The sequence below is a fragment of the Lutra lutra genome, chromosome 3 (genome assembly GCF_902655055.1).
Source record: "Lutra lutra chromosome 3, mLutLut1.2, whole genome shotgun sequence".
NCBI classification, from domain to species: domain Eukaryota; kingdom Metazoa; phylum Chordata; class Mammalia; order Carnivora; family Mustelidae; genus Lutra; species Lutra lutra.
Window position 1 is genome coordinate 184,749,718 of NC_062280.1, and position 24,973 is coordinate 184,774,690.

At 38.8% G+C, this 24,973-nt stretch overlaps 1 protein-coding gene across 1 annotated transcript in view; it reads left to right on the top strand.

Moving 5' to 3' along the window:
* Window positions 1-24,973, top strand: part of GPC6 (glypican 6) — a 1,108,998-nt gene that overhangs the window by 479,325 nt on the left and 604,700 nt on the right. The gene's annotated exons all lie outside the window — the stretch shown is intronic.

The following is a 24,973-nucleotide window of genomic DNA, read 5'->3' on the forward strand; positions in this document are numbered from 1 at the left end:
CTGGGCTCAGTTTCAAACACTTAAACGAAGTGTTTGAATTTAATTGTCCTGAGTGTCAGCTTTCCTAACTGTAAGATGTGGCCAATACTGTTTCTTTTCAGAAGTAAAATGATAAAGCATTAAGAAAGTGAGTAATTTTTAAATTAGATTTGATTGTTCATCCTCAGGTTAAAAATTTCCCCATAATTGTCGGTATTTTCTTTTTTTTAGTGTGATTCCTGCACTGTTTCCCTGTTCTGCTTTCCTTGTTTATAAGTTTTTGCTCTTTAATAACTAACTAACTAATTAACTAACTAAATAAATAACTTACATTCGCCTGAGATTTGTCTATGTTATTAGACTCCTGAATGGGCCAACATTTTGTTTACATTACTCTGATTGTTTAATGGTTTCTACTATGTTTGCTGCTCCTTTCATCTTTATTATTTCCTCCCTAAACAAGATCTTAGGGTCTATTATTTTCTTTTCTTTCTTTTCTTCGTTTTGTTTTTTTAAGTACTGGAAACATTTAAAATTATGACTGTCTCTCTGTGTACCACTTTAACCATTATGTAATATACAGTCTTTCCGCTAGTATTGTTTGTGAGGTAAGTTTATTTCTATCCTGACCAAATTGTTATTTGGGAGCACTTAACTATTTTCAGTTTCTTGCTGATACTTAATGGCACTCTTTCCTTAATTGACTTTACATTAAAATGAAATTAACCTATAATTTCTGATGTTTCTATTTAGTGAGTTTCCAATATATAAAAATATTTGGGGGTATAGACTTATTTCCCACTTGAGAGGACTTAATGCCTTTTATGCTATGTTTTTATCCATTCTGTGTTATCTTCAGTTTTTACTGATGTGTCTGTTGCTTGATATATGGAATTTTTTTTTCCTCCTGGGCATTTGACACTGCTGACCCTTGCACCTTGGAAATCTCTATCGCCCTCACTCACGTGGCCCGTCTTTCTTCTGACTTCCTCCTTCTCTGAATATTGTTTATTCTTCCCTTCTGTCTCTTCCTTCATTCACCCCTTATAGCCACAGGCATTTTCCACCCTTCCTAACTCATTCCCACGAATTTCATCACTGCTACACTAGGCTGGCTTCACTTCTCAGTGGGGCCACGTCTAACCTCTCTAATGGATTTCTCTCCTGGGATTCCCACCAGGACCTTCAACTCAGAATGTTCCAGGTTAAACCCATTGCCTTCCCTCAAACCTGCTCTCCCGAGTCTCTTTTTTTCTTCAGGTCAATGACTCCACTTTTACATGCAAACAAAATAGGATGTTGTCCTTCATTGGGCATCAAGCACTATCAATTTTGTGAGACGAATTTAGCACTCAAATCTGTACTCTCCTCTGTACCCCATTGCCGGAAACTTGGCTCACCTCCATGGCCTTCCCACCTCCAATCTTAGCTCAAGCCCTGTCTATTCCTGACTTTCACAGGAGGGTTCACCATCCACATGCAAACTCAACTAATTATTTCCCTGAGCAAAACCAGTCCTAGGCTTCCTGTTCTCTCCAGGATAGAGGCTAGACAACTTAGCCTTGCTTACTTGATTTGTCTATTCATGATCTGTCCCTTTTTGCCTGTTAGCTCCAATGTATCATTCTTCTTACCCTGTACACTCCAGAATTGCTAACCCTTGAGCTGTTCTCCTGAGCACTATGCTCCGTGCTTTGGCTCTGCCTGCAATGTCTCTTCCTTTGACACCCTACTTGACCTAGAGAGTGTTTATTATCCTCCAAAGAGTACTCTCCCAACATCCTCATGTATGATCCTCTCGAATGCCCTCCTGGCCTCATGTCGTGATTTAAAGCACTGCCTTCTCTACAGTAGGTCTTTACCTTTCATATGCTGCTTAATGTTTCCATTATTGTGCTTAGCAAATTTTACTGCAGTTATCTGTGTAGATGCCTTCTTCTTTCTTAGACTGTGACATTTTTAGGGGAAGAAATGGGTCTTATTCACATCTGTATTCACAGTGCTTAGTATAGTGCCTTGCTCATAATATGACTTGATAATGTAAAAATAAAAATGTGTTAAACCGGGGGCGCCTGGGTGGCTCAGTGGGTTAAGCCGCTGCCTTCGGCTCAGGTCATGATCTCAGGGTCCTGGGATCGAGTCCCGCATCGGGCTCTCTGCTCAGCAGGGAGCCTGCTTCCCTTCCTCTCTCTCTGCCTGCCTCTCTGCCTACTTGTGATCTCTGTCTGTCAAATAAATAAATAAAATCTTTTAAAAAAAATGTGTTAAACCATCGTATTTGGTGGATGGAAATACGATGTTGTGATTTTCTTATGATTGATTGTCTTCTATAATGGTATGATAATGTTCTTTAATCTAATGTCATACTTACTGCCTTCAGTTCTACTTTGGCTAATCTTACCAACCACATGATTCTTTTGTTCATATTTGATTGATAGATCTTTGTTGAATATGTTATTTTTAGCCTTTTAATGACATATTGCTTTGTAAGCAGACAATTGTTGAATTTTTCAATGCAATCTGAGAATCCCTGCCTTTTAAATGAGGTAAGGAAGACAGTTTCATGCTTAATGTAATAATTTCTATTTTTTGTCTCCTACTTATCTAACTTTGTATTGGCACAATTTATTGTAATTTAAGACTTCTCTTTGCTCTTCTTTTTATTTTTGTTTGGAATTTGCCATGTTTCCTTCTATCTTTAGTTGAAAAGTTTCTCACTCATTTTTTTTTTAATTTTTAAAAAAATTTTTCTTAGAGAGAGTGTGTGAACAGTGGGGGAGGTGTAGAGGGGGAGATCGAATCTTAAGCAGGCTCCAGGAGTGAGGAGCCCGACTCAAGGCTCGATCCCATGACCCTGATGTCATGACCTGGGCCAAAAACAAGAGTCAGTCACTTAACCGACTAAGCCATCACTGTGCCCCTATTACTCAATTTTTAATTAGTACCAATTTTAGAATATTCTACAATGTCCTTAATTCTGTATACTCTTCTTTTTTTATAAATAATAATGAATTTGTTCCTTTTTGGCTTCATATGCCACTCTTGTCCTATATCTGCTTCCATTCATAACTAATCTGGATTTAATAATTCTCTAAATTAAATAATATTATTAACATTAATCGGCAGAGTTCATATTTACTTTTACTTTCAATTAGTAGTGTTTATTCAGTATAATGCCTAGTGTACGTTCTCCAGCAGATATTACAGTAGATAGCTCTATTTAATGCATTTTCTAAGTCTTTCAAAGTATAAGAATGTCTAATTTTCACTCATGAATGAGAAGTAGCAAAACTGTAGATCCCAGTATTACTATTTTTATACTTTTATTTTCTCTAGAGAAACACGAGTCTGATTTATATTTCAAAGAAGATCATCTACATTTTTCCCATAGGAATATATAGAATACTGTTCTTTCTTTGTATTGTTTCTTTAAAATGAGTCTCTAAATTGGATTCACTTTCTGATGGTTGTACATAGAAATCAAAATGCTATTTCTAGTCTGATTTCTTTATCAGGTATGAAATTTTAAATCAACCATACACAATTTTTTTTCAAAATTATTATTATTGCATATTGAATGTTAATCTCCACTCCTCAGATATTCCAAATTTTTACATGTTTTGTTCATTATTAGTGTTTTTAGTCCTGGGTTTTTAAAGTGTATTTTGTCTTTAGTTGTTTTGACCTTAAATTTCTATTAATAATATAGTGCAAGTCATATTTTTCTAACCTACTTACCTCCTTGATAAGATTTTTTCAATCTTACTATACTATAATTTTATACTTCTTGGAGAGGGTCAGTTTAGATTTTATTCCAAGAAATTCACTGTCTTCTTCTTTGCTATGGTTCAGAGTTTTTTTTCCTTTGGTCTTGCTTTTTTATTCTCCCTTTTAATCTTTGACTTTTGCTGCTTTCTATCAGAATGTTTACTAAGTAGTTTTCTGAGGAAGGATTTCTTGCAACACAACCCACCATCATACTAAGAATCTCAGTTTATTTTCCCAAACAGATTATATTAAATATTTCACATTTTACCAATAAGGCAATTTTTATAGCATAAACAGGTTTATAAAACATACAAAGTTTCAATAAATATGTGTAGCATATATATGGAGAAAGAGAGAGGGAGAGAGAGTGATGATTTCCATATTACATGAAGAGTTTTACAAATATTAATGTTTGTATTAATAATAAAAGATGACATCCCCAGGGGAAAAAAAGCACATGCCTTCAGCTGGTATTTGTCCCCAAAAAGCCAAGAGGCCAATAGTTACATAGAAATTCTTCATCCTCACTGACAATGAAAGAAATGCAAACTAAAATAATAAAATATTCTATTTCTAACAAATTGCAGTGGACTAAAATAACTTCATTTTGGAAAGAATGGGAATAAAATCTGCATTTATAAATAGTTTTTCCTGAGGTATTTTAACCTTCTGGACTACAACTTCGAGTGATAATATTCTAATCTTTTTAGAGTTATTCTGAACTTTCCAAATTTTCTGCAACAAATAGAAAGTCGTAAAAAAGAAAATACAGTGTATGCTTAAGCCTAATAATAAGTAATGAAGAGACTGAGAAGAGAAAAAAAATATATCGGGTGAAATGATTAGGGAAAACATCCTGGAATAAATAGAATTTAAGCAGAGTTCTTATGGATAGATGAGTTTTATCTATGGAGATAATGGAGGGCCAAGGGCTAATTTAGGTCAAGGGAAAGGAATTAGCAAAGATAAAAAGAAAAAGTGCTTGGGAACTTGACCATGTTTAAGGAGGTAGATTTTAAATGTTATCACCACATTACACTCACACACACTCACACACACACATGAAGGGATAGAGATGTTAACTAACCTTATTGTCATCGTTTTGCAAAATAACATGTATCTAGTCATCACATTGTATACCTTAAACTCGCATATGTTATATGTTAATGATGGCTCAATGAAGTTTGGAAAATTTTTAAAATTAAAAATAAATGAGAAAAATAGATGGGCAAAATCTTAAGAAAGAGAGGGGGGAAAAGGGGAAAACTACTGACAGTAATTTGTTTCTAGTGATAGAATTGGAGTTTTTAAATGAAAATTAGAATTCTCTGGTCTACCACTATGACCTTGACAGCCTCGATACATAAAGACTTTCCCCATCAGATCAGTGGTGATATTAACAAGTGGGACTTTTAGGTATGGCGTGATGAAGGGTGTCATTTGGAAGGTTGACATAACTGAGAGCACTAATGTTTTTTAAATGACTAATGCATAAATGGTGTTACAACATTATGATTGCTTAAGGTCCATTCAAAGTAAAAGAGACACCAATGGATTTTGACATAACAGAGTACAAAAAGTTCATTGATACTGTCTCAGATCTTTATTATTATAACCATTAAAAACCATTAAAAAAAAACCTTTCTTTTGTTGAGATTTTCATGATGTATTAAAGAATATATGTAATTATCTGAAAAGTTTTTAAAAATAGTTTTCATTTTTCCAAATGCATACCTATGTGCATTTTCTTCATATACATCAAGTAGAACAACATATGGAAAGAGATTCAATGCAGAACTAGATATGTTAATTCAGCTGTCTTTCCTTAAGACAGATGACAAAATTTTGCAAAAATTGTGAAACAGTGCAGTTTTTCTTGTTATATTGTTTTTGTTTTGGAAAACAGTTACTTTTCATAAAAACAACTTTCAAAAATTAATAGAGCACTTGGGATATTTTTGAGATCATTTGTTGACGAAGGAACTGGAATAAAATGGGGTAGTACTGAGAAATATTTCATATAACGTATCCCTCTTTTGGTGATAGGTATGAATATTAGAACTGCCATTACAATAAAAAAATGGACAGTGACATATAACCCTTCACTCATTCAATAAGTAAATCAATAAATACAGCATGTTCCTTTAGCCTGAAAATAATTTTTTCAGGGCTATATTTTTACAAATAAAAATCTTAGTTTATGGTGGTTGGTATTTTCTATTTCAAACCAGTTTGAGGTTAAAAAAAAAGTGGTTAAAAGAAGTATATTATCTCTGAAGAAGATGGAGTTATAGTCAGTGTAACAGATACCACAATTGAGATAATAAGCAGACAAGAAAACATATCTCACAACAGCCTACATATTCTCCACAGATTAGCTTAAAATCCAGAAAATTTGTTTGTGTCATTGGCTCTAAGACCCAAAGTGAAAACAATTTGGTACTAATCAAGCTTTAATGGCCCCACCTAACTATTTCAGCCAACCCCTGGTGCTCTGACTGATTTTAGCTGATTGGTAGGTTGGGCATCAGGCCCAGGGACCATGGGAGCTACTTGGCGAGGATTTAATTGGCTTATTTCTGAATTGGCCCCATAGGGGCTCCAAGGAGAGGTAGTGGTTCACAGCATATACTGCAATGGTTTTTCTAGATGTCTAGAGGAATATGGAGGAGCCACGGTACACATTCCCTTCTCCTTTCTCTTTTGGAGGCAGAGTCAGTGTGCAAAAGCGGAAGGAGGGAAAGCAGAAAGGCTATGTAATACCAAAAACAAAACAAAATGAAAAAACAAATTGCCCAGAAGTCCTGAAAAGTCAGGCTGGAGGGATTGGAAGGTGACTTGGAGTCGGGCACAGTATTCTCCACCTGAAATCAGAGGGGTATAGGCTCCGTGGCCTCACCACCAACAGTAGGTAGATGATGTCATCTACAGAACTGTGTTAGTCCTTGGGTTTAGAGTTCTGACCATAAATTATTTTTACTGAGTTTTGTAATTTCTCTCCAATAATCATGCGTGTCTATCTCAGCATTGCTCCTTTTCTAAGTCTTTGCAGAAATAAACAACATTGGCTTTGTTCTCGTGAGCCTAGTTCTCTACACCTTGAGTCAGAGGATTTCTGTCTTCCATTCCTCTGCCTGCTACCTTCCTTCTCTGTCATTAGCATTCTGTCCTCTCGCCTCCAGTCAAGCCCCACCATTCCTGTTTGTGTGGTCTTTTGCCGGTGCGGTTTTGACATCCTCTTTAATAATTCTCTCTGGCTCTGTTTTCTCTGACAGTATTTCTAATATAATATTAATCAGTTCTATTGTTTCTGATGAGCACACTGAACATAAGGGCCCAGAATGACATATTAATTGTAGTTTTGAGTTTGATATTGTGATTTGGGTTCTGTGGGGTAAGTTTGTTCTGAATAAGTAGAGATGGACAGAGATTTTTCTGTTTTCTAGCCTATCTTAGGTCAGAAGACTCTGCTCAACCTTTCAATGGCCAACAAGCCTTCTCACAAACTGGGGTGGCTAACGCTTTTCAGAGCTAATGTCCATCCACAGCGTGCCCCTCATACAGCGCATTAGACATGCTATGTTCAGGAGCTCTGCAGGGCTTTCTGGAAGCAAGTCAAGACTGAGAAGTTTCCGATTTCATGTCAGGCACATGCTGTTCTCTTCCCACAATAGATGAGCTATGGCTTTTCTATGTGTTTTAAAATGAAAGAAAAGGTGGGGTGTGGGGTTGGTAGGAAAGGAAAGCCCAGTCCGGCATTTATGAATAAACAGTTGTTAACTTACTGCCGCTGGTCACATGGTAATCCGAGCTGCTGCAGAGCTCTGGGATCTAACTGGTATCCTCGGGGAAGGTTTCAATGCAAATGCTGCAGGATGGAGAGCGGAGCAGTCTGTCCGCTGCAGTGTTGCAGTCTTGAAAGAGCACCCGTCAGCGTGGGTGAAGAGTTCCAGAAATGTGTTCCGTCCTGTCATCCCCACAGGACCTACGGACCCACAGGCCTGACTCATGCCAGTGATGGCTGCGACATCCATGGGCCAGGCTGCATGTCTTTCATCGAGAGACAATTACTGGGATAGTGCTGAGGCATGACTGAGCCTCTGGGCACAGTAGCTGTCACACCTACCGCTGAGGTGTGTGAATTAATGATCAGACGGATTCCGCAGGTTGTACAACATTAACTTTAAATTGTCAGCTCCACTGCGAGTGTCCAACAGGCTTCCTTTTATGCCCTCTCTTTCATTCGGAGTCTGAATTTAGAAGAATAAACACTTGCTTCCTTCCATTGAAGCCATTTAACGAGTCTCCGAGCAGGGACATGGAGAAGTTCTTGTTTTCACTCCAGTGGCTTTGGGGATGGTGCTTCCAGACCGCGATGGAATGAATGTTCTCTGCCTCAACTTCCTCTGGACTGAAATAGTAAGAGACCCTGTATGTCACAGCTCAGGAGCTCAGCAGCGTCTCACTGCTGAGTGCTGGGAGGGTATGATCCGGGCCCCCTCACAGACTATTTATAGAGTTTCCATTTTTTGCATGGTGCTATTATAACTCGCTGAACAGCCCTGTTAGTTCTTCTTTGTGTGTGTGTGTGTGTGTGTGTGTGTGTGTGTGTCTCTGTGTGTGTGTGTAACCATCAACAAGGTTTACTGTTCGAATGCAATTGTGCTGGGCAAGTGTCTTCCTCATGATGCTCATCTTTAGTCCCACAACAGTAAGTGGTTTTGTCTCAGCATCCTCAGACCAAGAAAGCTGAGGAGATGGAGCCCACACCATAGAAGGAGAAGAATGGCAAGCTGCCAGGCTACTCGGTGGCTTCGGGGCTTTCTTGGAAGCCTGCACGCTCTGTGAAGATGTGTGCAAACCTTCTGGCATTTTTCGCTTTAATGCTCTTGTGACAAATTAAAGCATATTATAAGCTACTTTCAAATGTTCCACTATTCCCAAGGAGGATTTTTTTTTTTTTTTGCAGGAATAGATAGTGGTTTTTGTTTTGTTTTGTTTTGTTTTGTTTTTTGAACCTAGAATATCAATCAACCTGAAATATTTACATTGAAGTCAAGGGAGTATATTAATAACTCTTAGAACATAAATTACTTAGGGGTTATCCCTCTAATTCAGAATCTTGGCAGTCGAATAAGCTGTTTTTGGTTCCCTTTTCCTTTGCCACCAGTATAATCCTGATCCCGACACCCACCAATTGTGACACTTTCCAACATGCCTGTAGTCCTTCCTCTGTATCGCTTTGAGAACGAAAACAACTTACCCAGCTAAACGAGATGAATAATTAATCACTTAGTCCCACTGGGAGAAAATGACACATATGGCTGAGTAGCAGGAGGCATTAAGAAAAAGAGCTGTCACAGGGTGCCCTTTCTTCCCAAATGTTAAAGAATGCTATTTTTCTCTACGCTTAGAATCAGAGTATCAGCAGGTAATGATAGGAGCAAAATCCATGATGGTCCAGAATGGATATCTAGGATAACTAGTGTTCTTATATGTAAACATTGTAATTACGAGCTCATTGAAATCTCTATCCCTTGAATTAATCTAATGTTATCAACTTTTGAGGCCATCTAAGAGGGTCTGGGATCCGCTCAGCTGCTACAAAGCCCGGACATGAATCTATCTCAGTCCCAGAATGGAGACCTCCGGGCTCCAGAGTTGATTCTAAAGGATGTGGTACAGAAATTTTCTCTCTCCCTCTTCCTCCAGTCCACCCCCACTCTCTCTCTCTGTCCCTCCCCTCACTCTCAAATAAATAAATAAACAAGGGATGTGTTAAAATCTGTAAGCATACCAAGCCTTTTTCATAGTTTGAAGTATTATTTCATACACATATGTACCAGTGTTCAAATACATAAACAGGTGCTGTTGTGATCGATCAAATGCAGAATCATTTAATTTTATCCTTAAACACACGGTAGCTTTATATTTGTTTTGACATTGTGCCTAGTCTCAATCAAGGCTGAACCTAAAGGTAGAGCCATGGGGTCCAGTGTTTTGGTTTGGTTTAGTTTGTTTGTTTGTTTTCCCATTTGAAGAGATCCTCATACACCAGAAGACTGAGAACCACAGCAGTGGACAGGATTTGGACCCAGCCTCCAGGTGGGAGGACAGTGTACCCTAACTCCCAGAAGAAGAGTTTCCCTGGAAGTGGCCTCCTTTTAGTTGAAGGGCTTTGCAAGCACTTCTATTAGGTCATCATAGTTCTTCACACCAGCAAGGCATCAACTTGCCCTCCTGTAAAAGATACGATCAGGTATTTCTTCTTGGGTAGGGATGCAGAATAAGTCCATATGGAGTATGTGGCAAAATTTCAGAGCTCTGGAAAGGCCCTGGTGTCATTTGGAATCATTCTCACTCCCTGAAATTCACTTTAGCTCAAGAATTTGCTCTTTGTTTGAACAGATACCCTTGGGAAAGGCTAGTACTTCACATTTATATCATTGTTTATTTCTTGAGGTCCTCAGTGGGTTTTAGAACCTTGTGCATTTGAAATGGAGGCCTATTGCTAAAAGGAGAGAAAAAAGGGACTCCCAAACCTCTGAACAGTTCATGTCCTCTGAATTTTGGCTTCACATGCTGTTCCTCCCAAAGTGAAGCCATTGTAGTGAACGGCACTGCCTTTTAGCATCCCCAAAGAAACATTCAATTGTATGTGACTTAGTGTTTGTGATGCACGTACAGTGTGCAGTAATGTGCTTTGGAAAACATGATATTGTTTGTTTGTTTGTTTTTTAAAGATTTTATTTTATTTATTAGAGAGCGAGCAAGACAGAGAGAGCATGAGCATGGAAAGAGTTGGAGGGAGAGGGAGAAGCTGACTCTCCACCAAGCAGGGAGCCCAATGTGCGGCTGGATCCCAGGACCCCAGGATCGTGACCTGAGCCTAAGGCAGTCGCTTAACCGACTGAGCTACCCAGGTGCCTTGTGATGTTGTTTTTAAGTCTAGAAGGTTCTCATTTTGTAGCACCAGAGGACTTTTGTGTAAGAAAGATGTGCTGGAGTAATTCTCTACTGTCATTTCTTTATTCCACCAATAACTTTATCTTAGAAATTGATTTCCTCCTTGGTAAAGAAGAACAGCCTACATTTCCAGTGGAAGACGTGTACGTGTTTACTGGCATTCTCTCTTCCTCTCTCTTCATCTCTCTCTCTCTTTTTCCTCAGCAGCCAATTCTGAGGAAGTTATACTTTGCATCAGTGTTCGTAGGAACGGTCCCTGGTGGTCCACCTGGGCTGCACGCTGGTGAGGGACAGTGTTCAATGGAGGGAGCTCTTAGCATTTGGGACAAGACAATACTACATCATGCAGGACCAAAGTGCATACTTCAGGATGTCTGGTGGCCTGGCCTCTAAGTTCTAGAAGCATCTTGTAGTCATCATGACAATCAAAGGAAAGCAAAACCCCCAAAATACCCCCACCCATTTCTCTACACCTCAGTGAAGAGTTCCATTCCTGGTGGAAAACCACAGGGCAGCCTCTTCCCTGATGATTCCCCAGAATCATTCCTCAAGGTACCGGGCAGGTCATCGTGCACAAAGCTGGACTGTCTTCTTACTTACGTTGATGACAAACGGAACCTCTCTGACTCCTATCCTTTATGCCTCGGGTCTCCGTTCATCCACTCCTCCTAGCATCAGGATGTGTGCATGTGCTAGATGATGCTGGAGTGTTTTGTTTGCTCTTCAGTGCAGATTCACCCAATGTCGAGCCAGTGGGATGAGAAGGTTGTGCCGTTTCACCCTGCTTGTGTTTGGTTTGCGGGCGGCGATGTGTAGGCAAAATTGGCTTTTCTCACCATCAAAGGCCTGTGAGATACTGCAGGAGGAAGGGATCGCTTTTCTTTTCCCTTATTCAGCCTTCCTGATCTCTCCAGCTGTACTTGGGCTTTCAAAGTGCCACTGATAAGCTGATGATTTTGTTTTAGGGGCTCGATAGGGCAAGGGAGATTAAATACTGCCAACTGTGCTCACTAACACTGTCCCCCAGGCAAATAAACAAGAGCCCTTCTGAAGGGATGTAAAATGGGTTTTCCAGGCTTAACTTCCACAACTGTTTTACTAAAGCTTGTAAAAATATACTCTAATTGCTCTGTGGCACTTTTTCCATTGCGAAGTTTCTACTTCAAACCCTTTATGACTCCCTTGTTCTACAGGTAGATGTTTATATTATGACAGATACCTCTAATTAACTAAACAAGGAAAACCTACCAAATAAGTCCCCACGTGGAAATTAAACCTTCTGGACCAAGCATTCCATGCCAGCACTCTGTTTCTACATTGTTTCTGATTCTCCATGTAAGTTCATGTATCTTCATAAATACACGTGAACCGCCACTGTCTGAAACCTGGTTCATGAAGACCATGGGGGTCGCTCACTCTGTGAATCTCCCTGGGGGTAAGAGACTGCCCTTCATGGGCAGAAGGAACGATCCTACATAGTCTCTCAGCAAATTTGTAACGGGGGTGGGGGGGGTCCTGGACTTTGCGTCTTCTCTGAGATGCCCACAGAAGGTCATGGCTTGGAAGAGCACAGGGAGTCAGGTATGGGCTACTCAGTGTTGGGAGGCATTATTGGTTGCCTAGAGCTGTGTGCTGCCTACATCTCCCAGCAGAGTGAGAGGCAGCAGGCACCTGTCTTCTTGTTCAGACCCCGAGGCTCAGAGCATAATAACCTCCAAGCAAACATTCCTTGGTCACCTCTTCTTTCTAAGCTCTTGGGGCTTCCTTCTCCATCTTCCCGTGTTGGTCTCTTTCTAGGTGACAGTAATTCTGTGTCACATTCCTTCAGTCCTACAGGCCAACTCCTCAACTCCTACATTATTCTGTGTCTAGTGGAAGTAAGAGTGACCCTGACCTGAGCAGGAAATGTCATAAATGACATATGGAGAAGAGCCAACGTATTAAGGCTGATTTTCTCCCCAGTTCAGCTTCTTTTCTGAGTGCATATTTCTTCCCTCTCTCTTTATGATACACACACAAACACATATGTAAATAGTTCTATAAAACTAGATGATACATGTGCAGGAATTTGTTACATGATTTATAGGAATTTATTCTATGATTTACTGTATATATGATTCATTCTATATATAAAGAGAATACACATCTGTGTGTGTGTATACACACACACACTTAGTATTCTCTATGAGATATGTATATTTTCCTGAATGTTCTTATAGTAATACATGTAGAGAATTAATATATATCAAAACCATGACTATATATGCATAGATATGTATTAACTTTTATATGTGAATAAAACAGCCCCACATCATTAGGTGTGTTTACCTACAGATATAGGTCTTCTCATAAGGGTTGTATTTTCTTCTTCCCCACCCCACCCTGCATGAAAGGGTCTCCCTGAATTCCTGCCTTTGTTCTTCAAATCTGTGGAAGGTGAGCCCTGAGTCAGCTGTTGCTACAGTACTAACATTGACTTCACTTCTTTTTAACCTACTGGCATTTCCTAATTGTGTCATCATTTACTCATTTCCTGGGTTCTTGTGTGCGTCTTTAATTTTTAATGCTGGGCTCTCTATGATCTGACTCCTGTGTTTCTTTCTTTTTTTTTTTTTTTTTTTAAAGATTTTTTATTTATTTATTTGACAGAGAGATCACAAGCAGGCAGAGAGGCAGGCAGAGAGAGAGGAGGAAGCAGGCTCCCCGCTGAGCAGAGAGCCCGATGCAGGGCTCGATCCCAGGACCCCGAGACCATGACCTGAGCCGAAGGCAGCGGCTTAACCCGCTGAGCCACCCGGGCGCCCCTCCTGTGTTTCTTTCTAATCCCAGACTCCTCTACCTCTTTCCTCCTCTATCTCTGAGCCCGAAGATCTTGCCTTTCTGAAACATGTGGTGTTTTTCTTCTGTTGTCACATTTTCTTTCTTTTTTGTTCCTCTGGCCCAGAGTAACCGCCAGCCTGAATTTAGCTGATCTAGTATCTCCTCCTCTGGGAGATAAGTTAGAGGTTTTCCTTCCCTCCCAGAGAAATGATCTCGCCCTTCTTTGTACTAATGTTGTCCATTGTACACATGTCCAAAATAACACTTCACAAGCTACTTTATAGCTCCGTTTTAAAGTTTGTCTCCCGGGGCGCCTGGGTGGCTCAGTGGGTTAGGCCGCTGCCTTCGGCTCAGGTCATGAACTCAGGGTCCTGGGATCGAGTCCCGCATCGGGCTCTCTGCTCAGCAGGGAGCCTGCTTCCCTCTCTCTCTCTCTCTTTCTCTCTGCCTGCCTCTCTGTCTACTTGTGGTCTCTCTCTGTCAGATAAACAAATAAAATCTTAAAAAATAAATAAATAAAAAATAAAGTTTGTCTCCCTTTCTAGGCTGAGCAGGCTTTATTCACTATTGTCCCCATTTTTCCTGGGTTATGTGTGGCACGTAGTAGCTGTATTCTGAAGCAAAGCGACTAGTGAAGAGCATTTCATGGTGGCTCCAGTGTCACTGATAAAGGACATATGATTTAATGTTTACGGAAAACCTCATTAATAACTATTACTCTCAGTTAACATGGAAAGAATGCTTTAAGTTTGCATCAGAATAAATTATTATGTTGACAGGCAGGTAAGATATGCTGTGGACTTACAAGAAATACTTTATATCTGTGCTACAAAATCAATGTGATTTCTTGCTTTCCTATGGCTATAACTTACCTGACATCAGATTTTGTAATTTAGCAAGAATGGCTTTGATTTTCAGTGTCAAGGGTAGATCTACAAGGAAAATCCTGGTTTGAAATGAGCCTGATATTTTCCTAAAAACCTCATTTCTGGAATTTCCTTCTATTGAACTAAGGGTTTTAAAAAATGTAATCTTAATTTTTAGGTATCATTTAGATAAGGTCCGACTAACTCACCCCAAGTTAACTGTAAATTCCACTGTGACAGGCAAGGCAGCTTCTATTGGGGAAGCAAGGCTAGAACTCCCATATTTTCTGATTCTGGGGTCATTTCCCTGCTAATAAAATACTGACTCTATCATAAGGAATATGCCATCAAGTATAGAAGTAAAATATGACAAGTTGCAGGTGATGGATACTCTTTTCAAGTATCTGTCCCTCCTCCAGCTCAACAGGGAGATGCAAGGGAAAAGTCGCTGGGATAACATTTAATAACAGCTGGTATCTATTGAGTTCCTTGATGTACTAGACAGTGGAATAACTATCATATGGGTATGAATTAAACTGATTTTACAGAACCCTAAGAAATAGATGCTATCATTTCCATTTGATTCATGAAGTGCTGAGGCTTAGAGATATTAAGTAACAAACATTCAGAAACAGCACCATCCAAAGTAGGGCCAAGTCAATGAACTCAAAGTTCTTGCTCTTGACCACCATATTATGCTTCCTCTTGGGACTGGAGGATTCTGAAAAGGCAGCTGGTTAGTGTTAATTATATCCTAAGCATAGCTGGAGATAACAAGAGGCTGATGGGAGTTCCTTTGCTTCTTGAGTGAAGGAACACTTGTTTTAATGATGGATTGGGGCCGGGGGGAGAGTTGTGGGAATTCACCCTCTGTGAACCTGGCTTCATTTCAAGCAACTTGGGGCTTCAGAGTTCTGAAAGGTCATCCCAAGCATGAGCTGCATAGAGCACAGAGCATGGACTGTGGACAGGGAAAGACCAGACCTATACACCTCAATTCCAAAAAGGGTGTGCCAATATTTTTTTTTCAATTCTACATATAATTTATAATGTGACCACCCTTATCACTACTGTACTGTATAATTGAAATTTGCTAAGAGAGTAGAACATAAGTGTTCTCACCAAACAAACAAAAACAGCATTAAGTATGTGAGGTTTTAGATGAGTTAATTAACTTGAGGGTGGAAAGTCCTTTTACAAAGTGTATGTATATCAAATCATCATATTGTACACATTAAATATCTTACAATTTTATTTGTCCCTTTTACTTCAGTAAAGCTGGGGAGGAAGGGAGGAAGGCAGGAAAGTTCACATCGATCATATTTTTTCTTTTTTTTAAATGATTTAAAGCATATATTTATAACATAAAATACATCTAATCACAGTACACATATTCTGTTATAGAGAATATAGCAATTGGTCATATTTTCAACAAGGTCCCAGGCCACTACCCAAAGACTCATCCCCTCAGTAAAATATACTATATATATATCAATGCTGAAGTAAATTAATATGCCAATCTTTGATATGCCTTTTCCTGCCTTCACCTCAAAATTCCAGCAAATTTGATCCAGTGAAATGATTGCCTGTCCATTTCCTCACTGGATTTAAGACCTGCTTTTTTTGTTCCTCTAGTTACATATGCTTTTGAGTTTAAATTGCTTGGCATCCTTTAAAGTTTGCAAAGCACCATGAAAAATCACTGAAATGAAAAGCACTAAAATATGTAAATTGTTGCTATTGTTCTTAAATGCTTCTTCACATAGGATATGATCATTTCAAAGACAAAGTAAGATTTCCTTCATGTCAACAGTGATTATGTTTACAGCATGGTATCCGTCTTCGCTATAGGAGCGTTACTACTTCTATAAAGTTAAAAAAAAAAAGTTGTTTTAAACTTTCAGAATTTATATTTCCAATTCATTAACCTCTTTTTCTTTCTTTGTGCCTTTTTTATTTCTACCCTCTTTTTTTGATGAAAAACATGAGTCTGAAGGCAGTTGTAAAGCAGGCAGTAGTAAAATTGTCAATAAGTAACTTTATATTAGACACTGGTTTATAGACTCGGATTTTTAAAAAGCAGTGTGATTTTCTTTTAGTGTAAAATATAACAAATATTGATTTGGGGGGATGTGCACTCTGCTATGTAGTATGTGAGCAAAGAGCCTAAAAGTTAATTCTTTAATATAGACAGATTATAAACTAGATCCACTCAGAGGAACATCTTCAGTTTGCTGGAAGGTTCTTTTTCTGGCCTGTGGGTCATGCTTAAGACAGTTCAGTCTCCTTTTCCCCTGCCCTCTCCCCCTGCTGTACTTATTAAAGACAAAAGTGTATTCCTCTATGGACAAGCGGTGACAAATTTCAGATATTTTCCCATTGGTCTTCAGCAATTAGAAACAGTCTGATGCACTTCTGAAATCGTACAGCCTTCTAAAGAAAGCCAGGGAATTTGTTGATCTTGTATTTACTGGTGTCTGCTTTTGGAAGCAAAACGACTACTCTCTCAGGAATCCTTCGGTCAGAGTTACGACTGATGATGTGAGTCGATAAATGCTTCTTGACCTGTGGTCAGTGTAACAGCCAGGCTCTAGGGACATGAGGCATCTGCCCAGAATGGAGCTATAAGCGTGGATGCAAGAAGGCCTGAAATAACAGAGGCAAAAGGAGAAGAAAGCTACCAAGAGGAGAGAGAAATTTATGGACTGGCAGGGAATTTTAAAATAAAAGGCTATGCTTGACTTAGCTGTCACCATCAAGGAAAGAAAATGAGATTTTTTTTTTCCAAAAATATTATGCAAATGTAAAAGTGACCTAACCAGCCTTTGTGGATAAATCCATATTATTGTTCTAAGTCAGGTCCTGATGGGCTGGTGTACAGATAAAATGCAGATCAATTCACTCGTTGCGTGATTGGCGACCACACTAATTGTGATTCATAACTGTCATCCACCATTTGTGCTATTGGAGAGCAATTCTGAGCGTAGGTAATTATGGTAGATTGCCCCTGTGCCAAGCAGACATTGCATAAATCCTTCAGCTGAGGTAAGCCTGACAAGCTGTGAGTAATAGACTGCACCTTGGAACAGATTTATATTTGAGGCCCCGTTAGCTGGAGTGCTTCCTACTTTTCATTTCTCAATAACTTGACTGGAACTGAGGCAGTCAGTTATTTCCCAAATTCTCCATTTTCATGATAGGATAATCAATAATGAGCAACTATTAATTTAGAGTCACTCTGATATACTAGAACTAGACAGTTTTACTATGATATTGATTACTTCTGTAATTTACCACCGGTCCTAAATGCCAACATGATCCAGACACTTTGAAGGTCATTAGAAATAGGTCGCTTCCTAGTGATCAAGTTCACTTATTGGTAAGCACGAAGGCTTTGTGGTCATGACAGCTGGACCCCTTGATTCTAAAAAAAGTAGCATAATATCCACCAATCACGCATTATACCACATAGCCAAAAATGGAAGAGCAGAGAGGTATTTTTTCTTTAGATGGAGTTCTCCAAATGAGGTCCAGGAATGATTCTAGGCCACCGTCCTCCCGTATGGCAAGAACTTGGGTAGCCCCCCAATTGTTATCTGGCACCAATCTTTTGTAGATGAGTTTCCCACCACAATCAGATGTCATGCAAGGAGTTCTCAGTAAACAAAGTTTTCTATGTGATACAGGTCTCAAATCTAGTCGGCTAAGATATCCTGGACATCTATTCCCTCCAAAGTCCCATAATTTCCCATAGGATATTTCAGACAGGACATCTTGTGATTTCTAAAATTAGATCAAAATGAAACAGAATTCATGAATTTTGTAAATAATCTACCTTTCCCCAGTACCACGTGACTGTGCTAGCATTCTTGATGACCACCTGCTTTCTCCCCAAGGAGATCTGAGATTTTGGAATGATTATCCAAGTCTCCATCTCCTTTGTGTTATCTCGGCCATTGCTGAATCCCGTAAGACTTTCTCCTTTATTTCCTTCCATGAACTTGGCAGAAGTTCCATGCTAAGGGTTTTCTCAAATGCAATGCCAGGAACCAATGGCCATACCATTGTTCATCAAGGTTGCTGTACTTGCATCACAGGTGGTATCTATCTATTAATCCCTTCGCAGTTATCTCAGAAGATTTCTCCCTGGCCAATCACCTACCTATTCACCTAAGCCAAGCTAAGCCTTTGATTTTTTTCAACTACAATGGCTTCTCATTTGATTCAGTCCCCAAACTGCCAAACCATAATACATAGCAGAGCTTTTGGCTACAAATATTCTCCCTCTTCTCAACAAGTTAAAATCCTTTGGTTTTACAAAACACTCCCTTTGTAATATGAAACAATTAACTACACTTTTAAGATGTTATATGTTTATTATATTTTGTTGTATTTGATCTTGCCTGGTTTTTAAATTATCTTTGGATAATTTATGTGACTTTGTTTGTTTTTAAGATTTTTATGTATTTATTTGACAGAGAGAGGGAGAGAGAGAGAGATCACAAGTAGCCAGAGAGGCAGGCAGAGAGGGGGAAGCAGGCTCCCTGCTGAGCAGAGAGCCCGATGCAGGGCTTGATCCTAGGACCCTGAGATCATGATCCAGCCAAAGGCAGAGGCTTAACCCATTGAACTACCCAGGCGCCCTGTGACTTAGTTTTTTAAATGGACCTTGCTGGCTCTAAACACTGGATAGTATCTGATTCGTATCTACTAGGGATTAATTAGCACCACTGAGACTCTCCGAGTGTTGGTTGTAGCATTTTTTTGAGCGCTTTTTTAGGCCTTTAAGTTGTTTGTGAGAATACACACACACACACACACACACACGCACACGCACTCATGCATGCACGCGTCTATTGCCAAATTAATGAAAAGTGTATATTTTTTTTTTTTTTTTTTTTTTTTTTTTTTTTAAAGTCATGAAAATAATATATTTAAGTATTACAAATATACAGAGAAAAAAGTAAGCATCTTTCTATTCCCTCAAATGTTACCCTTAATCAATACTAACAATGTTATGTATATTTTTACATAAGTTTCCTGTGCTTGATCAGTATACCCAAGTATTTATACAAATTTATTACATATATATTTCCTCTTTATTTATTCTTTTAATAAGAATGAACAATGCCATAATTACCCTTTATTTTTTAATTTCCCATTAAAAAATAAAACAGAAGAGTACTTCCAAGTCAATAACTGTATATAAAACACATTCATGTTACTAGCTACATACTACCATGCAACACAAATATATGATAATTTATGTAATTAACTACCTTATTAATTAGTATTCATATTTCTTGACAGTAGTAAGCATGGTACATACATACTTAAGTACTGATGATTTTTCCTCTGTAATAGTTTGAACTGTGAGATTAGCAGAATTTTAATAGACACTGCAGAATTTATAGAAGACTTTAGCAGTTTTATAGGCCTTCCTGTCTCTGTTCTTGCAAACTAACCTGGGTAAGAGATAGTTAAACTAACTTAAGAGATGTTTTAATCTTATCATTTTAGTAAGGTTAGAAAGATTTTTTCAAATTTCCTTTTCTCTATTAGTGAAGTTAAACATATTATATACATTAAATGAATTAAATACACTGTCATATATTTGTTCCCTATTTTTATTTCTTTTTTTTTTTTTTTTAAATTTTTTTTTATTTTTTTCAGCATAACAGTGTTCATTATTTTTGCACCACACCCAGTGCTCCATGCAATCCGTGCCCTCTACAATACCCTCCACCTAAGCCCCCAACCTCCCACCCCCCACCCCTTCAAAATTCTCAGATCGTTTTTCAGAGTCCATAGTCTCTCATGGTTCACCTCCCCTTCCAATTTCCCTCAACTCCCTTCTCCTCTCCATCTCCCCTTGTCCTCCATGCTATTTGTTATGCTCCACAAATAAGTGAAGCCATATGATAATTGACTCTCTCTGCTTGACTTATTTCAATCAGCATAATCTCTTCCAGTCCCGTCCATGTTGCTACAAAACTTGGGGATTCATCCTTTCTTTCTTTTTTTTTTTTTTTTTTTTTTTTTTTTTTTTTTTTACAGCTTTATAAACATATATTTTTATCCCCAGGGGTACAGGTCTGCGAATCGCCAGGTTTACACACTTCACAACACTCACCATAGCACATACCCTCCCCGATATCCATAACCCCACCCCCTCTCCAAACCCCCTCCCCCCATCAACCCTCAGTTTGTTTTGTGAGATTAAGAGTCACTTATGGTTTGTCTCCCTCCCAATCCCATCTTGTTTCATTTACTCTTCTCCTACCCCCTCGACCCCCCATGTTGCATCTCCTCTCCCTCATATCAGGGAGATCATATGATAGTTGTCTTTCTCCGATTGACTTATTTCACTAAGCATGATACCCTCTAGTTCCATCCACGTCGTCGCAAATGGCAAGATTTCATTTCTTTTGATGGCTGCGTAGTATTCCATTGTGTATATATACCACATCTTCTTTATCCATTCGTCTGTAGATGGACATCTAGGTTCTTTCCATAGTTTGGCTATTGTAGACATTGCTGCTATAAACATTCGGGTGCATGTGCCCCTTCGGATCACTATGTTTGTATCTTTAGGGTAAATACCCAGCAGTGCAATTGCAGGGTCATAGGGTAGTTCTATTTTTAACATTTTGAGGAACCTCCATGCTGTTTTCCAGAGTGGTTGCACCAGCTTGCATTCCCACCAACAGTGTAGGAGGGTTCCCCTTTCTCCGCATCCTCGCCAGCATCTGTCATTTCCTGACTTGTTAATTTTAGCCATTCTGACTGGTGTGAGGTGATATCTCATGGTGGTTTTGATTTGTATTTCCCTGATGCTGAGTGATATGGAGCACTTTTTCATGTGTCTGTTGGCCATCTGGATATCTTCTTTGCAGAAATGTCTGTTCATGTCCTCTGCCCATTTCTTGATTGGATTATTTGTTCTTTGGGTGTTGAGTTTGCTAAGTTCTTTATAGATTTTGGACACTAGCCCTTTATCTGATATGTCATTTGCAAATATCTTCTCCCATTCTGTCAGTTGTCTTTTGGTTTTGTTCACTGTTTCCTTTGCTGTGCAAAAGCTTTTGATCTTGATAAAATCCCAAAAGTTCATTTTTGCCCTTGCTTCCCTTGCCTTTGGTGATGTTCCTAGGAAGATGTTGCTGCGGCTGACGTCGAAGAGGTTGCTGCCTGTGTTCTCCTCGAGGATTTTGATGGATTCCTTTCTCACATTGAGATCCTTCATCCATTTTGAGTCTATTTTCGTGTGTGGTGTAAGGAAATGATCCAATTTCATTTTTCTGCATGTGGCTGTCCAATTTTCCCAACACCACTTATTGAAGAGGCTGTCTTTGTTCCATTGGACATTCTTTCCTGCTTTGTCGAAGATGAGTTGACCATAGAGTTGAGGGTCCATTTCTGGGCTCTCTATTCTGTTCCATTGATCTATGTGTCTGTTTTTGTGCCAGTACCATGCTGTCTTGATGATGACAGCTTTGTAATAGAGCTTGAAGTCCGGAATTGTGATGCCACCAACTTTGGCTTTCTTTTTCAATATTCCTTTGGCTATTCGAGGTCTTTTCTGGTTCCATATAAATTTTAGGATGATTTGTTCCATTTCTTTGAAAAAAATGGATGGTACTTTGATAGGAATTGCATTAAATGTGTAGATTGCTTTAGGTAGCATAGACATTTTCACAATATTTATTCTTCCAATCCAGGAGCATGGAACATTTTTCCATTTCTTTGTGTCTTCCTCAATTTCTTTCATGAGTACTTTATAGTTTTCTGAGTATAGATTCTTAGTCTCTTTGGTTAGGTTTATTCCTAGGTATCTTATAGTTTTGGGTGCAATTGTAAATGGGATGGACTCCTTAATTTCTCTTTCTTCTGTCTTGTTGTTGGTGTAGAGAAATGCAACTGATTTCTGTGCATTGATTTTATATCCTGACACTTTACTGAATTCCTGTACAAGTTCTAGCAGTTTTGGAGTGGAGTCTTTTGGGTTTTCCACATAGAGTATCATATCATCTGCGAAGAGTGATAGTTTGACTTCTTCTTTGCCGATTTGGATGCCTTTAATTTCCTTTTGTTGTCTGATTGCTGAGGCTAGGACTTCTAGTACTATGTTGAATAGCAGTGGTGATAACGGACATCCCTGCCGTGTTCCTGACCTTAGCGGAAAAGCTTTCAGTTTTTCTCCATTGAGAATGATATTTGCGGTGGGTTTTTCATAGATGGCTTTGATAATATTGAGGTATGTGCCGTCTATCCCTACACTTTGAAGAGTTTTGATCAGGAAGGGATGCTGTACTTTGTCAAATGCTTTTTCAGCATCTATGGAGAGTATCATATGGTTCTTGTTCTTTCTTTTATTAATGTGTTGTATCACATTGATTGATTTGCGGATGTTGAACCAGCCTTGCAGCCCTGGAATAAATCCCACTTGGTCGTGGTGAATAATCCTTTTAACGTACTGTTGAATCCTATTGGCTAGTATTTTGGCGAGAATTTTTGCATCTGTGTTCATCAAGGATATTGGTCTGTAGTTCTCTTTTTTGTTGGGATCCTTGTCTGGTTTTGGGATCAAGGTGATGCTGGCCTCATAAAATGAGTTTGGAAGTTTTCCTTCTGTTGCTATTTTTTGGAACAGTTTCAGGAGAATAGGAATTAGTTCTTCTTTAAATGTTTGGTAGAATTCCCCCGGGAAGCCGTCTGGCCCTGGGCTTTTGTTTGTTTGGAGGTTTTTGATGACTGTTTCAATCTCCTTACTGGTTATGGGTCTGTTCAGGCTTTCTATTTCTTCCTGGTTCAGTTGTGGTAGTTTATATGTCTCTAGGAATGCATCCATTTCTTCCAGATTGTCAAATTTGTTGCCGTAGAGTTGCTCATAGTATGTTCTTATAATTGTCTGTATTTCTTTGGTGTTCGTTGTGATCTCTCCTCTTTCATTCATGATTTTATTTATTTGGGTCCTCTCTCTTTTCTTTTTGATAAGTCTGGCCAGGGGTTTATCAATCTTATTAATTCTTTCAAAGAACCAGCTCCTAGTTTCGTTGATTTGTTCTATTGTTTTTTTGGTTTCTATTTCATTGATTTCTGCTCTGATCTTTATGATTTCTCTTCTCCTGCTGGGTTTAGGGTTTCTTTCTTGTTCTTTCTCCAGCTCCTTTAGGTGTAGGGTTAGGTTGTGTACCTGAGACCTTTCTTGTTTCTTGAGAAAGGCTTGTATCGCTATATATTTTCCTCTCAGGACTGCCTTTGTTGTGTCCCACAGATTCTGAACTGTTGTGTTTTCATTATCATTTGTTTCCATAAATTTTTTCAATTCTTCTTTGATTTCCTGGTTGACCCATTCATTCTTTAGAAGGATGCTGTTTAGTCTCCATGTATTTGGGTTCTTTCCAAATTTCCTCTTGTTATTGAGTTCTAGCTTTAGAGCATTGTGGTCTGAAAATATGCAGGGAATGATCCCAATCTTTTGATACCGGTTGAGACTTGATTTAGGACCAAGAATGTGATCTATTCTGGAGAATGTTCCATGTGCACTAGAGAAGAATGTGTATTCTGTTGCTTTGGGATGAAATGTTCTGAATATATCTGTGATGTCCATCTGGTCCAGTGTGTCATTTAAGGCCTTGATTTCCTTGTTGATCTTTTGCTTGGATGATCTGTCCATTTCAGTGAGGGGAGTGTTAAAATCCCCTACTATGATTGTATTCTTGTCGATGTGTTTCTTTGATTTTGTTATTAATTGGTTTATATAGTTGGCTGCTCCCACGTTAGGGGCATAGATATTTAAAATTGTTAGATCTTCTTGTTGGACAGTTCCTTTGAGTATAATATAGTGTCCTTCCTCATCTCTTATTATAATCTTTGGCTTAAAATCTAATTGATCTGATATAAGGATTGCCACTCCTGCTTTCTTCTGATGTCCATTAGCATGGTAAATTCTTTTCCACCCCCTCACTTTAAACCTGGAGGTGTCTTCGGGTGTAAGATGAGTTTCTTGTAGGCAACATATAGATGGTTTTTGTTTTTTTATCCATTCTGATACCCTGTGTCTTTTGATTGGGGCATTTAGCCCATTAACATTCAGGGTAAGTATTGAGAGATATGAATTTAGTGCCATTGTATTGCCTGTAAGGTGACTGTTATTGTATATTGTCTCTGTTTCTTTCTGATCTACTACTTTGAGGGTCTCTCTTTGCTTAGAGGACCCCTTTCAATATTTCCTGTAGAGCTGGTTTGGTATTTGCAAATTCTTTCAGTTTTTGTTTGTCCTGGAAGCTTTTAATCTCTCCGTCTATTTTCAATGATAGCCTAGCTGGATATAGTATTCTTGGCTGCATGTTTTTCTCATTTAGTACTCTGAATATATCATGCCAGCTCTTTCTGGCCTGCCAGGTCTCTGTGGATAAGTCTGCTGCCAATCTAATATTTTTACCATTGTACGTTACAGACTTCTTTTCCCGGGCTGCTTTCAGGATCTTTTCTTTGTCACTAAGACTTGTCAATTTTACTATTAGGTGACGGGGTGTAGACCTATTCTTATTGATTTTGAGGGGGGTTCT